The sequence below is a fragment of the Sus scrofa genome, chromosome 9, assembly GCF_000003025.6.
Source record: "Sus scrofa isolate TJ Tabasco breed Duroc chromosome 9, Sscrofa11.1, whole genome shotgun sequence".
Taxonomy (NCBI): domain Eukaryota; kingdom Metazoa; phylum Chordata; class Mammalia; order Artiodactyla; family Suidae; genus Sus; species Sus scrofa.
Genome location: NC_010451.4, coordinates 69716746 through 69729242, shown reverse-complemented (window position 1 = coordinate 69729242; position 12497 = coordinate 69716746). Strand labels below are relative to the sequence as shown.

At 36.1% G+C, this 12497-nt stretch overlaps 1 long non-coding RNA gene across 1 annotated transcript in view; it reads left to right on the top strand.

The window, feature by feature from the left end:
- Positions 1-11896, top strand: part of LOC106504949 — a 590151-nt gene extending 578255 nt beyond the window's left edge. Inside the window, exon 6 of the long non-coding RNA XR_002335798.1 lies at positions 8078-11896. This is a non-coding gene — a long non-coding RNA (uncharacterized LOC106504949). The remainder of the gene's footprint in view (positions 1-8077) is intronic.

The window sequence follows — 12497 nt, the reverse complement described above, 5'->3', positions numbered from 1 at the left end:
CTTATAATTTGGATTTCATTTTTATAAAGTTCATTGCAAGCTGAACTCAATAATATGATGGAGTTAGTGTTATGGAAAAATATATCCACTTTTCCCTAGAACAGCATGTGTTTCAACTATGTGGATTCACTCCTATGCCACTTTTTTCTCAATAGTAAATACTATAGTGCTACACCATCAGCAGAGAGGGAACCTCGGATACACAGATACAGAGCATGGGCAAAGATTAACTGTCCTTGAAACATGCTCTATGAGAAGAGATCTAATTTCATCACATAGGACATTTACTCCATGTGAAATCTCAGATATGGTGTGCAGGTGATTTTTTTGTTTTTATATGAAAATGTTTCAGACTATCCTTGGATAGTGATGAGAATTACTTTGATAATGAAATGTTGGCTATTCTATTTTTATGTTCAATAAACATATAGGTAATATGTTTATAAATGAATGGAATTTGTATTGGAGAGATTCATAGAAAAGTATCAGGGGTTATGCAAATATTTTTAACAATTACTTAACCCTCAGTAAATTCAGATTCTTACAAGATATAACTGACCTTCTAGTATAGTAGATTCCCTAATAATACTCATAACTCTGATATCAGGGCTAAGGACTAGCAGAGTTAGTAGACACTAATAAAGTTATTAAAAAGGGAGGCAAAATTTATACTTATTTTAAAGGGGAAGGATGAAGATGGTGGAGGAGTAAGATATCATGCTCACCTTCTCCCACAAATGCATCAAAAAAAAAAATGTAGAATGATTCACACAGAAAATCTACTGAATGGTGGCAGAAGAACTTAAACCTCCAAAAAGGGCAAGAAACCCTCCACATAACAAAAAAAAGAGAGAAAATGAATCGGGACACGACTAGCATTCCTAAGAAGGAGCTGTTAAAGAGAAAAGGAACCCACATCCTGAGAAGCCACCTAGCCAACAGGGAAATCAGCCAACATGCAGGGACCTCAAAGTGGTGGAGAAAAGCATAACTGCTGGACTGAGGATGGCAAAGCAGAGTGAGAGCTGCACAGACTATCTGCTTCACCACCCCAAACAGCACAGCCTGAGATGTTCAGGCAGGGGCTGGACACTGAGACTCAAGCTGTGGAGGTCAGCTCCAGGTAGAGGACTAGGGTTGGCTGTGTGGAAACAGCCTGAGGGACTGGGGAGCAGTGTGCCATGTACTGGGGAGTGGAAAACCACAGCCGAGGGAACCCAGGAGGAAGTCTTGGCCCACCAAAGAAGCAAGGCACCATTGTTGGGAGGGTGAGAAGAGGGGTAGACCACCAAAGGAATCTCTTTCTCTGTGCATGCACAGACTTTCAGAGGGTGGGGCACCTCTACAATAGGATACGGGTGGTGAGAGGCCACTTGCTTGGGCTATGCGAGACCTGGTGCCTCTTGTGTGGGTTATGGATAGCTGAGTACTTCTGTGTGATCTACAGATGGTGGGGACAAACCACAGCAGTCATCTCAGAAACTGAGGGGGGCATGGCCCATGACCACTAGTGTCTGTGAATAGGCTCCATTACCTATGGCCCCTGTCACCTCAGAGGTTAGCAAAAAAAGAGGCCACTGCAACTGAGCACCACCCGCTGTTGCTCTCACTCCCCTGGGAACACACCCACCCTGCTGCTGCCACAGACAAATGCTCCAGGCAGCATCCACACATCACTGATCACTGTCACTTTGCAATACCCTGTAACTAGGAGCAACCTGTGCAGCACCTCCTGCATGGGCTAAGAGGGACAGGAGTAGCCTGCGCCACCTTCCTGCAGGTCCTTGCTACTGTTAGGAGCCCAGCAACCAGGCATTGACTACTAGCCCCAGCCATTGCTTCCTTCTCCGTGGAAACATACTCAGGAGGATAGTAGCCTGCTCACACCAAAGAAAGAGGCAGCAAATATCCAAACCCCCAAGCCAAAAATAAATCGTAACCCACCACAAAATAAAAAGGGGTGGTTATACATAGAAATAGCCCTCCAAAAGTATAGTAGTTGTTTTACCTAAACTCACAGAAAAAAAAAATATAAGTGAAATGTAGAAACATTCAGGAACCATTCCCAGGTCAACAGGAGAATTCATCTGAAGGAGCAAATAATGAAGTAGACTTTTGCAGTCTAATAGATACAGAGTTCAAAAGGGAGAAGTGAAAATACTGAAGGAATTAAGAGTGGATATATGAAGGGATTAAGAGTGGATATAAATAGTAATGCAGATTACTTTAGAAAGGAAGTAGAAAATATGAGGAGCCAAGAAAAATTAGAATCTCCATTTGCTCATTTAACACAAACTGAGTTAAAGGCACTAAAGAGCAGAATGAATGATGCAGAGAAGCGAATTAGTGATGTGGAAGATAGAATAATGGAAATCACCCAATCAGGACAGAAGACAGAGAACCAAATTAAATAATGTGAAAGCAGTATAAGAGATCTATAGGATAATATAAAGTGAGGCAATCTACCCATAAAAGGAATTCCAAAAGGAGAAAAAAAAAAAAAAAAACAGGGATTGAAAATATATTTGGAAAAATTATGGCTAAAACTTTCCAAATCTAAAGGAAAAATATATCAAGATACAGGAAGTACAGGCAGCCCCAAACAAGTTGAACCCAAACAGGCCCACACCAAGACATATTGCAATAAAAATGCCAAAAGTTAAAGAGAGGATTCTAAAGGCAGCAAGAGAAACACAAAATGTTAATTATAAAAGAACCCCCATAAGGCTGTTAGTTGATTTCTCTACAGAAACACTATAGGGTAGAAGAAAGTGGAAGATATATTCAAAATTCTAAAAGGGAAAAATCTTCAGCATAAATACTCTGCCTAGCAAGAATATCATTTAAAATAGAAGGAGAGGAGTTTCCCTCATGGTTCAGCAGAAACGAATCTGACTAGCATCCATGAGGATGCAGGTTTCATCCCTGGCTTTGCTCACTGGGTTAACGATCTGGTGTTGCCATGAGCTGTGGTATTGGTTGCAGACACGGATTAGGGATCTGCTATGGCTGTGGCACAGGCCAGTGACTACAGCTCTGATTTGACCCCTTGCCTGGGAACTTCCATATGTCACAGGTGCAGCCCTAAAAGACAAAAATAAGTAAATAATAAATAAGGACAAAGAATTTCTCCAACAAACAGAAGCTAGAAGAGTATAGCAATACTATACCCATTCTAAAAAAATTACTCAAAGTGCTTCTTTAAATAAAAAAGAAGAGATAGGATGGAGGATATCACAATTAGAAAGCAATCACTTAATAAGCCAGTAGACAGATCTAAAAGGAAAAAAAATACCTGTTGTAAAAGTGACAATAAACACAAGGAACATCAAAAGGACAAACATGAAGATGTTAAAAAAGGACTTCAAAATCATAAAATGGGGGGGGAGAAAATCTAAACTTTTTTTTTTTAACAATGTGTTTGAGCCTATATGACTATTAGGCTAAAGAAAACATATAGGAAGAGATCAAAATACTTGAAAAACAGGGCCACCACATATCAAAACCAAATATTACATTTACTAAAACTAAACTAAAAAGAAAATTACACAAACATAAAATAAAAGGATATCATCCAACTAAACAAAGACTGGAACAAAGAAGAAACATAGAATCAACTGGAAAACAAGGTTTAAAATGATAACAAATACATATCTAGCAATAATTTACCTATAATGTCAATGGACTGAATGTTCCAATTGAAAGACACAGAGTGGCATATTGGATAAAAAAACAAAAGTGTACAATATTCTGTCTATAAGAGACTCACCTTAGCACAAAGGACACATATGGATTCAAAGTGAGGGGATGGGAAAAGACATATCATGCCAATGGACAAGAAAGGAAAGTAGGAGTAGCAATACTCATATCAGACAAAATAGACATTAATACAAAGGCCATAAAGAAAGACAAAAAAGGACACTATTTAATGGTAAAATGATCCATTCAAGAACAGGCTATCACAATCATTGATATATATGCCCCTAATAAAGGAGCATCCAGATACATACAACAAATACTAGCAGACATAAAAGGAGAAATTGATTGGAATACAATAATAGGAGACTTTAACACTCCACTCACATCAATGGACAGATCCTCTGGACAGAAAATCAATCAATAAGGCAACAGAGATCCTAAATGCCACAGTAGAAAAGTTAGACTTAATTGACATTTTTGAGGTATTACATCCAAAAATATCAAAAATATACATTCTCAAGGACTGACCACATACTGGTGCACAGATATAATCTCAGTAAATTTTAAGAGTATAGAAATTATTTCAAGTGTCTCCTCTGAGCACAATGACATGAAACTAGAAATCAACCACAGGAAAAGAAATGAGAAAAAACTAACTTCATGGAGACTAAACAATATACTACTCAACCATGGGTCAATGAGGAAATCAAAATGCAAATTAAAAATTACTTTGAGACAAATGATAAGACACAACCATTCAAAATCTATGGGATGCTGCAAAGCAGTGCTTAGAGGGAAATTCATAAGATATAGGCCTTCCTCAAAAAAGAAGAAAAATCTCATATTGACAACTTAACCCACCACCTAAATGAATTATAAAAAGAAGAACAAACAACACCTAAAGTCAGCAGAAGGGAGGAAATCACAAAGATCAGAGAGGAAATCAATAAAATAGAGATCCAAATAGCAATAGAAAAAAACCAATAGAACCAAGAGCTGATTCTTTGAAAAGGTAAACAAAATTGACAGACTTCTGGCCAGACTCACCAAAAAGAGGTGAGAAAAAACCCAAATAAACAAAATAAGAAACGAAAAAGGAGAAATCTTAAGAGTATATTATAAATGAATGTATGCCAACAAAGTTGACAACCTAGAAGAAATGAACAACTTTCTGGAGACATACAGTCTGCCAAAACTGAATCAAGAAGAACTAGATCAACTGAACAGACTGATCACTAGAAATTAAATTGAATATGTAATAAAATACTCCCTACAAACAAAGTCCAGGACCAGATGGCTTCACAGGGAAGTTTTACCAAACATACAAACAGGAACTTATATCCATCTTCCTCAAACTTTTCCAAAAAAGGAAGAAGGAACACTCCCAAAGATTTTATGATGCCACCATCACCCTAATACCAAAACGAGACAAAGATACCACTAAAAAAAAAAAAAAACTATAGACCAGTCAGTATCTTTGATTAATATAGACATAAAAATTCTCAACAAAATTCTAGCCAACTGAATCCAACAATATTTAAAAAAGATCATACGCCATGATCAAGTGGGATTCATCCCAGGTTTACAAGGATGGTTCAACATATCCAAATCAATCAGCGTCATACTCCACATAACAAAAGAAAAGTCAAAAACCACATGATCATCTCAATAGATGCAAAAAAAGCATTTGCCAAAGTCCAACATCCATTCATGATAAAAACTCTTACCAAAGTGGATGTAGAGGGAACATACCTTAACAGAATAAAAGCCATTTATAGCAAACCAACAGGAAATATTATACTCAATGGAGAAAATTTGAAAGCCTTCCCACTAAAATCTGGAAAAGACAAGGATGTACACTCTCACCACATTTATTCAATATAATACTGGAAGTCCTAGCCACAGCAATCAGACAAACAAAAGAAATAAAAGACTATCCAAATTGGAAGAGAAGAGGTAAAATTGTCTATGGAGGTGATATGGTACTATAAATAGAAAACCCTTAGAACTACACACAAAAACTATTCAAACTGATCAATGAATTCAGCCAAGTAGCAGGATAGATTAACATTCAGAAATTGTGTTTCTTTTTTTTTCTTCTTATTTATTTATTTATTTATTTATTTATTGTCTTTTTGCTATTTCTTGGGCCGCTCCCGTGGCATATGGAGGTTCCCAGGCTAGGGGTCGAATCGGAGCTATAGCCACCAGCCTACCAGAGCCACAGCAATGCGGGATCTGAGCCGCGTCTGCAACCTACACCAAAGCTCAAAGGCAATGCGGGATCATCAACCCACTGAGCAAGGGCAGGGACCAAACCCGCAACCTCATGTTTCCTAATTGGATTCATTAACCACTATGCCACGACGGGAACTCCTGATTGCATTTCTGTATACTAACAATGAAATATTAGAAAATGAATACCAAAATACAATACCTTTTAAAATCACACCCCCAAAAATTAAATACCTGGGAATAAACCTGACCAAGGAGGTGATAGATTTATATGCTGACAACTATAAAACATAAGCATGGAAATTAAAGGGGATTCAAAGAAATGGAAAGATATTCCATGCTCCTGGTTTGGAAGAATTAATATTGTAAAAGTGGCCATACTACCCAAAGCAATCTACAGATTCAATGCAATCCCTATCAAATTATCCTTGACATTTTTCACAGAACTACAACAAACAATCCAAAAATTTATATGGAACTACAAAAGACCCAGAATTGCCAAAGCAATCCTGAGGAAAAAACAAAAAACAAGAAAACATGCAGGAAGTCTAACTCTCCCAGACTTTATGCCCTATTACAAAGCCACAGTGATCAATGCATTGTGGTACTGGTATCCAAACAGAAATACAGACCAATGGAGCAGAACAGAGAACTCAGAAATTAACCTAGACACCTACAGTCAATTAATCTTTGACAAAGGAGGCAAGAATATAAAATGTGAAAAAGTCTTTTCAGCAAGTGGTATTGGGAAAACTGGACAGGTGCATGTAAATCAATGAAAATGGAACACACCCTCACACCAGGCACAAAAATAAATTCAAAATGGTTTAAAGACCTTAAATGTAAGACAAGACACCATAAAACTCCTAGAAGAGAACACAGGTAAAACAACCTTACGAATGTTTTCCCAAGGCAACAGAAATAAAAGCAAAAATAAACCAATGGGACCTAATCAAATTGACAAGCTTTTGCACAGCAAAGGAAACCTTAAAAAAAACCCAAAAAGACAACCTACACAATGGGAGAAAATAGTTTCAAACAATGCAACCGACAAAGGCTTAATCTCTAAAATATACAAACAACTTACACAACTCAACAGCAAAAAAAAAACCAAATTGACAAATGGATAAATGACCTAAATAGATATTTCTCCAAAGATACACAGATGGCCAACAGCACATGAACAAATGATCAACATCACTCATTATTAAAGAAATGCAATTCAAAACTGCTCTGAGGTTCCACCTCACACCTGTCTGAATGGCTGTCATTAACAACAAATAACAAATGATGGAGAGAGTGTGGAGAAAAGGAACCTTTCTGCACTGTCAGTGGGAATGTAAATTGGTACAACCACTATGGAAAACAGAACTGAGGTACCTCAGAAAACTAAATATAGAACTACCATATGACCCAGCAATCCCACTCTTGGGCATATATCTGGACAAAATTTTCCTTGAAAAAGACACATGCATCCAGTGTTCATTGCAGCACCATTCACAATAGCCAAGACATGGAAACAATGTAAATGTCCATCTACAGATGAGTAGATTAAGAAGATATATTATATATACACAGTGGAATACTACTCAGCCATAAAAAGAACAAAATAATGCCTTTTCCAGCAACATGGATGGAACTAGATACTCTCATACTAAGTGGAGTAATTCAGAAAGACAAATACCCTATGATATCATTTATATCTGATATGTAATATATCGCAAAGATGAACCTTTCCATAGCAAAGAAACCCATGGACTTGGAGAATAGACTTGTGCTTGCCAAGGGGGAAGGGCCAGGAGTGAGATGGACTGGAAATTTGGGGTTAATAGATGCAAATTATTTCATTTGCAAAAGATAAGCAGTGAGATCCTGCTGTATAGCTTTGGGAACTCTATCTAGTCACTTAGGATGGATCATGATGAAGGATAATGTAAGAAAAAACATATATGTGTGTGTGACTGGGTCACTTTGCTGTACAGTAGAAATTGACAGAACACTATAAACCAACTATAATGGAAAAAATAAAAATCAGTATAAAAATATCTCTAAAAGCAAAATATTTATTTTAAAAATAAAGTTTAATATTAATCTTTTATATTTCATATATGGATTAACAACAGTTTCCTCCCTTAATCCACAGATGAGATTTTCCTGTGCTAATGACACTCCTGAGATGTGGTAAGGAAAATAGTGTCTTTTTATATGTAAGGGCAGTTTTCACAGCAACATGTTACTGTTTTTTATTTCATCCAGTCATGTGACTTTACAGATTACATTAACTAAACTCACATTACATATACTGATAATGTAAACACTACTGAGGTATAAAGCCTTGATTGAAATGGTTGATTCATATAAATTCTAAAATAGTCTCTTTTTAGGGTATGTGATGAGGTTAAAGTAATAAAATATTAAATATAATAAGAAATCTGTTTAAAACTTCAAAATTATCAAGATTGTTTAGCAGTCTTTGAATAATGACACTTCTCTAGAGTGCTGATGACAATATGAAGGCATCATGATTAGGGACATTTTCAAAAACTAAGCATGAAGAATACAAAAACTTTACTACTTATTTCATTTAGGACATTGAAACTCAGCATGAAAAATTGTTTTAGAATGTTTTCACTAAACTTGATGATAAATGGTCAATGGATGATTTTGGAGTTTCTACTTAGTAGCAAAAGTTAAACCATCAAGTACATTAGAGAAAGGGCACTATGATACAATTGCTTACCTTGGTCAGGATCTAGTATTGGAAAATAAAAATTCTTGTAATTAAAAAAGTACTGAATGTATATGAGAATAATGTATTAAACAATGTACTCATTTTGGAAGTTTTGATATACAGTGGCTTAAAAACAGATGTTCAAAACCAATCTCAGATTGTTTCACACAGATGGTTTTAGGGATGAAACATTGTTTTTCATAGGATGCTAAAATACCAGGGATTATCTTATTGACTACAAATGTTTTCCTTCATAACAAAATATTTTAAGGTGTTGGATCTGTTTTCTGTGTGATTTTTAAGAGAATTCTAATGTAAGTTTCCAGCTAGAACTATACACCTAAATATATTGCTTACATCACTCAAACAAAAACACAGGGAAATGCAAAGTGGACAAAATACAGTGGAGTATCATCAATGTGGTTTTTTAAAAACAATCTTTAATAGTGATATCTTTAAACACTACATAGTGACATGGGTAATGGCTTTGCAACTTTTATCTTAAAAAAGGTTACCTAAATATTAGAGTGAAAAACACAAAAATGACATGGTTAGAGGTACATTGAACATTGTCTTTTCACCAGGCTAGGTGTTCTACATGAGTCGACATTTTCTCTGATCTAGTTGTCAGTCATGTGTTATCTATCAGTTCTAAATTTAAAAAGATTTTTTTTTCCTTCACAACCCAGCTGTCTTTTAATAGAACTTCTGGAAGAGGAAATACATTTGTGTGCTTCAAAATGCAAGAATAAAAAAGAGTGAATAGCCCGCTTTCTCTAGCCAGTTTCTTACGTATTCTTCCAGACTTTATGATTATATAAGAAAATAAAAATACATATTCTTATCTCCTCCCTTCTTTTCACATAGAATGTAGCATCTTATACATACTAGTCTTGGAGGTCTTTCCATTGCAATATATATAATACATCATCATTCTTATTTTTAAAATAGTTGATATTCTTTACATGGATTTGCCACAGTTCATTTACAAACCCCCCATTGGTGAATATTTGTGGTAGACTATGTCAGTTTTTACCAATATCCATTTCCTGACCTTTGAGATTGCACTTCTCTATCCCTGTTTGGCCTTATGTCTTGTTTTGACCAAAGAAATATGAATGGCAGTGACATGTCACTTATGGTACAAACTTTAAGGGATGGTGAATATTTTGCCATGTTTTCTCTTCCTCTTACCATCTCTCTCCTCCTTCTTAACCAATGAAACCATCACAATTATTTGCTCAACCTGAAAAAAACGTACCCCTTCCATGTATACTCTAGAAGGAGTACAGTAATTAGAATTCATGCTAAACATCTTGTGTGAATGAGAAACACACTTTTATTGCTAAAATCCACAGAGGATTTGTTTTTATTTGTTACCACAGCATTACCTTGACAATCACGGTTGATGCGAAAAATGGTGCCAGAATCTGTGTGTGTGCTACCCTCATATAGATCTATGTGTCATTGACATCATGGTTGGGAAATAAATGGCAAGAGCAATTTTTTTTTTTAAAGCTGGAAGGATGGAGGTCTACATTGTGCTGTGGAAAAACAGTGATAAAACTGTAATGTGCAATAACTTGGCATCAGTAACATCCCTTATAATTTTGTGTGAACGTTGGAAAACAATATTAGTCATGTGAGTTGTCTACTGTTAACTATACCTGAAGAAAAAGAAGAAGGAATAAGCCCTACTGAAATTGCCAACTTGAAAGGAAAAATGAAAAGGAAGAGAGAGGGTCCTGAAAATTAGGACTTGAGGATTCCAAGAGGAAATTGTGTCTTGATTTCTAACAGTAAAAAGTAAAATTAAGAGGAAAAGTCTGTGAAATCTGCCTTGTAGCAAAGATCATATAAAACATATGGACTATAAAAGAATAGCTAAAACATCTGAACAGGTTGTGTGGCCAGCAGTACATTCTTTTTGCTGGAAAGATGGTTTCATGAAAAAGACTAAGAATGTTATTTTCTTTAAAACTCTATTAACTCAAGACATCAAATTAAGTGTACATAAAGAGGTGTGTCTTGAGAAGAATTGTGAGTGTGGCTGTTTGTACATAATGCCGATTGAAATCAAATAAATGAGGTCAATAAACTATTTGAGAGAGTTATACTGTTAAGAGAAATACTAATTTGTACTAAATAGACTATTGTGCCTGTAACTCTGTTGGCAGAAAATGGGCTGAAAAAGCTTTTCCACCACTTAAAAAGTTATGGTGTCACATTTCTTCAGCTGTAGCCTCGGAAGGGTGTACTCAAGTACCATCGATACTGAGGACTGGGAATTGCCCTTAGGAAGACAAAGCAGAGGTTTGTTCTCCACTTTCAGGACAAAAGCTCATTTCTGTACATGGACAGCATGAAGTGGCTGTGCTAAATGAGAGTAATTGCTGTGCTTCTCCGTGTTTCTCCATCTGCATGGAAGTATTCTTGTTTCACTACTGTGTGTCTGCTAGACAGTGTTCATCTGTGCAAGGTGAATGCATGGAATGACAAGACCTAGGGCTTGAAGATCGAAGAAGTAAATGGATGGGGTGTTTGGGTAGTTTCCCTTGGGAGGAGGTGAGTGTGTAAATGAGAAAGGGAGAGAACCAGAGTTTTACTGATTTGAAAAGAAAACTCTGGTCAATCCTACTACAGTTCTCCAATATTCACTTTCCTACTATGGAAGAGAATTATGGTCAAATTCCTTCTCTCATTATGGGCAAAATTGGCCACACACCTTGCTTTTGCCAAAGGAAAAAATGTAAATTGAATTGAGGCCGTCAGAATTTCTATATCATATGGCAGACTTCGACATTTTCTTTTCTCTTCCATCACTACGGCCCTCCATGCAATCCAGACAGTTCCTGTTTCCTATACATTCTTTAAGCAGAATCCATAAAGACCCTCACTGAGCATGTAGCATGAGGAATAACTAGAACTTTACTGTTTTAAACCATAAAAATCTTGGCATGGTATACTTCAGCCTGATACACAAGTTTTCTCCAAACTTTTGCTCTAACAAGTACAATTGCAGTGACTTAAAAACATCTAAGGGGAATTGAAGTTTAAATTCTCAAAGTGGAATTATTATCAATTTACATTTATTTGCTAGGAGTTTATGAGATACTTGTTTATTAACACTTGTCAAGAAAATTTTGGTAATGCATTTAGCATGGTCAATCTGGAAAGTGAAAATTTTGAAAATGAGCAAAAAAGTTAATGTTTGTGAGAGAAACTCATCCTTGGGAGATTGCTTTTTTTTTTTTTTTTTTTTTTTTTGTCTTTTTGCATTTTCAAGGGCCGCTCCTGCAGCATATGGAGGTTCCCAGGCTAAGGGTCCAATTGGAGCTATAGCCTCCAGCCTACGCCAGAGCCACAGCAACACGGAATCCAAGCCACGTCTGTGACCTACACCACAGCTCAGGGCAACACCAGATCCTTAACCCACTGAGCAAGGCCAAGGATCGAACCTGCAACCTCATAGTTCCTAGTCAGATTCGTTAACCATTGAGCCACGACGGGAACTCCGGAGAATGGTTTTTGTAAAATGGATGTTTTTACTATTATTTTATTGATTCTGAAGCCAATACAGACATGTATTATCAAAAATCTTTTCTAAGATTATAAATGTACATAAACAGAATTTTCTAACAAATTAAAATATCTGCAGAGTTTCAGTGGGTCTTGGATCGAATTTAAAAATCTGTAACATTTGATTTCTAGAAAAAGCCACTAATTTATGTAAGGAAGGCTGTTTGTTTACTAATCTAATTAAGGTACTAAAGGAAGAACATCATATGATTATATTGCTAGATGTATAAATAGTATTTGATAAAGTTTAGTA